This window comes from Brassica oleracea, chromosome C2 (genome assembly GCF_000695525.1).
Source record: "Brassica oleracea var. oleracea cultivar TO1000 chromosome C2, BOL, whole genome shotgun sequence".
In the NCBI taxonomy this organism is placed as follows: domain Eukaryota; kingdom Viridiplantae; phylum Streptophyta; class Magnoliopsida; order Brassicales; family Brassicaceae; genus Brassica; species Brassica oleracea.
Window position 1 is genome coordinate 31,755,879 of NC_027749.1, and position 5,158 is coordinate 31,761,036.

Consider the following 5,158-nt stretch of genomic DNA (forward strand, 5'->3'; position numbering starts at 1 on the left):
CCTGGCTCAATCCCAAGAGCCCACCAGCCCATCGGCACACACGGGTCACCCACATGGCCCGGCCACTGTCCAGACCCGGCCCAACTGCCCATGACTTGAACACTCAGTCCAGCTGAGTTGAGCTGATCCCCAGCTGTCCCAGCTGAGTGAGCTAGTCCATCTAGCTCAGGGAGCTGACACACTCTTCAGTGAGCTACACTGAGCTGCACTACACTTCACCTAGCTGGTCGAGCTTGCGTACTGCATCGCCCAGCTGTTATACACTGTGTCCAGCTTGTTTCCTTTATCTTCTTCAATCCTTCTAAGTCCCTTGGTCAATTTCCAGACCTAGACTTAGTTTTCCCATGATCCGTTCTGATCACTCACTTCATCGAGCTTCACCTGGATCTTGTCCAGCTACCAGCTCGCTTGTCCAGCTCCTTTGAGCTTGTCTCCTTCTTGGATTAGGTTTGCCTTAGCTTCCTGATTCCCTTAACCTTACTTCCAGGCTATGACCCGCTTGTCTTTGGGTCATATGACCATACTGGTGCATTTCCACGCACCGCAGTCCATCCAGACGATCCTATCCAGAATCGTGGACATGACACTCCGGGTTCTAAGTCAGCAGCAAAATTGTTTACTATATCAGCGTACCAAGGTCTGTCCTTTGAACCTTGTCCGACTACAAGCACTTCTCGATGCAGACTTTCATCTACGGGGGAATCACGGTCAGGGTACAGCTCGTTGTGCACGACGTTAACTTTTATATCGAAGGTGAGGGTTTTGGGATTTGTATCTTTGCTCAGAATATCTGAAGTATCGATCGACATACTTTCGTCATTGTCGATCGACCTGGTATTTTCGTAATCGATCGACATTGCATCGTTATCATCGATCGACAGGTCCTCGGAAGTGAGACATACATTCCCGATGAACGAATCCGTTTGGGAAACGTTTTCAGTTGGTAAGAAATCATCGATAGGTACGTCGTTTTCTATTCTTATCCGGGAAAGATGATCTGCAACTCCGTTTTCTACTCCTCTTTTATCTTTAATCTCGATGTCGAATTCTTGAAGTAGAAGGATCCATCGCATGAGTCGTGGGTTCGCATCTTTCTTTCGCATTAAATATTTAGTTGCAGCGTGGTCAGTATGAACGATGACTCGCGAACCAACCAGGCATTGGCGGAACTTTTCAAATGCATAAACTACAGCAAGCAGTTCTTTTTCTGTTGTTGCGTAATTCCTTTGTGCCTTCGAGTGTTCGACTGGCATAGTAAATTGCATGTAGCTTTTTGTCTTTTCTTTGGCCTAGAACTTCTCCTACAGCGAAATTGCTCGCATCGCACATGATTTCGAAAGGAAGATTCCAGTCAGGTATCAAGGCTTTCTTTATTTCCTCAAAAGACTTTACGCATTCTGGTGAGAAGTCGAATTTAACTTCTTTACAAAGGAGGGATGTGAGAGGTCTAGCGATTTTGCTAAAATCCTGTATGAACCTCTTGTAAAATCCGGCATGCCCGAGAAAACTTCTCACATCTTTTACATTCGTGGGTGCAGGCAAACCGGTCATTACTTCAATTTTTGCTCTATCTACTTCTATACCAGGAGCAGACACTTTATGTCCTAGGACGATTCTATCGTTAACCATTAAGTGGCATTTTTCCCAATTTAGAACGAGGTTCTTTTCTTCACATCTTGCCAAAACTTTACATAGGTTATCGAGACAGTGTTTGAAACTGGATCCATATACTGAGAAATCGTCCATGAAGACTTTCATGAAATCTTCTATCATATCAGTAAAGATTGACATCATGCATCGTTGGAAAGTGGCAGGGGCATTACAAAGACCGAATGGCATTCGGCGGTATGCGAATGTTCCGTAAGGGCATGTAAAGGTGGTCTTTTCTTGATCGTCAGGATGTATAGGGATTTGGAAAAATCCAGAGTATCCGTAAAGAAAACAGTTGTATTTGTGATTTGCCAATCTTTCCAACATTTGATCAATGAAGGGTAAGGGAAAGTGATCTTTTCTGGTGGCGGCGTTTAGCTTCCTATAATTGATACACATTCGATGTCCAGTGACAGTTCACGTGGGAATGAGTTCATTTCTATCATTTTTAACCACTGTAATTCCGCCTTTCTTAGGTACAACATGCACATGGCTCACCCAGTTGCTATCCGAAATTGGGTAGATGATTCCAGCATCTAGAAGTTTGATAATTTCCTTCTTAACAACATCTTTCAAGTTCGGGTTTAGCCTTCTTTGATGTTCCACCGACGATTTGGAATCGTCCTCTAGGTGGATCCGATGCACGCACAGATCTGGAGAGATGCCAGTAATAACCTCGAGAGAGTATCAGAGGGCTTTCCTATATTTGTGCAGTTTATTTAATAACAACGCAAGTTCTCCATTTGTCAGGTTGGCGTTTACGATTACGGGGTAAGAATTTTTATAGAGAAAAGCATATTTGAGTCTAGCGGGTAGTTGCTTTAACTCGATTTTTGGTGCTTTTTCGGGATCCCATTCCTCCAGATAGGATGGTTGTCGATCGACAGCTTTTGTAAAATATCGATCGACGTTGATTTCCGAAGCGTCATCCTCTATGTCATCAACGTTTGCTATTTCTATACTTGCGTCCATTAATCGTGCGTATTCATCAGCTCTGATGTCGATGCTAAATGTTTCCTCTTCGGTAGATGTGAGCATTTTTTCAGGGGATCATCTGAGCATAGGTCTATGAAGGATTCTTCAGCGAACTCAGAGATATCGTCCATGTAAGAGGCTTGTTTATCGATTAAGGGTTGTTTTATTAATTTTTCCATATCGAAGGTCATTGAAATGTTTCCAATGGTTAAACATATCCGACCTTCCTTGACGTCGATGATTGCACCAACGGTAGCTAGAAATGGTCTACCTAAGATGAGGGGATCTTTTGGTTCATTCTGGTATTTCAACACAATGAAATCCGCTGGTACGTGGCAGTCGTTAATTCTTATCGACACGTCATCTAGTACTCCCTCAGGTACTCTAACGGATCTATCAGCAAGAACCAAAGTTATTTTGGTGGGTTTGAACTCGTCGTATCCCTGGGATATCGCGACAGAGTGTGGCATGAGATTCACGCTGGATCCTAGGTCACAAAGGGATCGAGGAAAACTCTTATCTCGTATGTTGCAATCTAGAACAAAACTACCCGGATCAGGTCTCTTGATCGGGGTTTCGCCTTGGATTATTGCACTTACTTCCTCTGAAACCATCATGACGTTGTGTTCAGCAGCTGGGAAGCTGTTGGATACCATGTCTTTTACATATTTCTTAATCGAAGGTGCTACTTTTATGGCATCACTTAGTGGCATTTCCAATGTGATTTTATCTAATGCTTTCTTGCAGATCGCTTTATCTAATTCTCGCTTAGTTTGCGTCTTTTTAGGAGGAAAGGGTGGCAAAGTCCTATACACTCTATCTACCCCCGGCATGGCAGGAGTCAAGTGTCGATCGATATTATTTTCATTCTGTCGATCGATATTGTTTTCATTCTGTCGATCGATATTTACTGTAGTCGGCCGATCGACATTATTTCCTTCTTGTCGATCGATTTTCACATCTTCTTCCGAATCCTCCTCTTCTTCATCGAGGTTAATCGTTTCCTTTTCAGCTTCAGGGGTTTTTTCTGCAGAAGTGATTTCTACAGCGCTTGGGGAAAGGCGTTTTCCGCTTCTTAGTAACACAGCGCAAACTTGGTGTCTCGGGTTGGTGTCAGTTTTTATAGGAAGGAATCCTTCATCCCTTCTGACAAACCCAGCAATATGCGCAACTTGGCTATCCAATTTCTTGACATGGTCACTCAAAGTTTCAAACTTATCATGTAAATCAGAATATACAGAGTCCAATCTTTCATCGAGAACCGCACTCATTTTCTGCTGGCGTTTTAGAACTTGACCAATCATAGATTTCAGCTTGCTCCTATGAGTCTGTCCTGCCTCGTAGGTCCTTGTGAAGCTCATGTTTCGCTGCTGATCGGTAAGTCTTTGTTTGCGAAAGCCAGTTTCATCGATGAGGTCTACATGCTCTTCTTCATTTCCTTCACGTAGAAAGGTCTGACTCTCATCGGTAAACCGGACTTGCTCATCTCCAATCACAAAAGCATGAACTGAATCTGAAGTTTCTTTCACCTCAGATATCTGGTCTCCATTCGAATTGTCGGCCATCTTCCTCCTCTCGAGATCAGTCTTCTTGGTACTGGTGCTAGACGCCACATTTTCAATGAGCCTCGTAGCTTCTTCAGGTGTCTTGGTTTTGAAGTTCCCTTGACTCGCAGCGTCCAAAGTTGCTTGGTATGTCCAGTTGAGACCTCTGAAGAAAATATTAAGTAGTTGGATTTCGGGAAAACCATGGTGTGGGCAATCTCGCTGGTACGCTCTGAATCTCAACCACGAAGCCTTAAAAGTTTCAGTAGTGCCTTGAGAAAAAAATTATAGATCTTATTCCTAAATTCTTCGGTTCGTGCATCATCGAAGAAGTTGTTGAGGAAGACGCTCTTGATATCACTCCAGCAAGTCAAAGATCCTGGCTGCAATTGTTTCAGCCAGTGCGTCGCATCTCCAGCAAGGAAGTGCGGGAAGAGTTTGCAAAATAGGTAGTCTTCGGAGAGTCCATGCACCTTGATGTTAGACACAAAGTCCTCAAGTGCTTCGATATGGTCTATGGGGTTTTCATGAGGAAGACCACGAAAGGGGTGCTGACTTACTAGAGATAAATATTTGGGTTTCAGTTCAAAGTCTTTTCTTTGAATTGCTGGAGGACGGATCGCAGACCTGTTAGTGTAGAACCGATCAGGTCTGTTGCAATCTTCAATAGGAATTGGGGTATTCAAAACAACAGCTATTCCAATAGGAATTGGAGCCCTATGTCTATAATTAATTTTGTTTGATGCGTTGCATACTCGACCTTTTTGATCTCCTAGTACTACATTTGCATTATTGAAATAGGTAAGAACATACTTACCTACTTTCGGCAGGATGGCGTTGATCGATACTGGTAGCAGAGTGTCGATCGACTTTTCTGTCGACCCATTGATCGATTTTTGTGTCGACCTGTCGCTCGATGTTGCTGTCTTAGCGTCGATCGATTTCGGGCCAAAATTCATGTCTTCCATCTTAAGTACCTGTGTCAGCAG

The 5,158-nt window shown here is 43.5% G+C and overlaps 1 pseudogene; it reads right to left on the reverse strand.

The window, feature by feature from the left end:
- Positions 1 to 488: 488 nt before the first annotated feature.
- LOC106324016 lies at positions 489 to 5,137 on the reverse strand (annotated as a pseudogene).
- Positions 5,138 to 5,158: the final 21 nt, after the last annotated feature.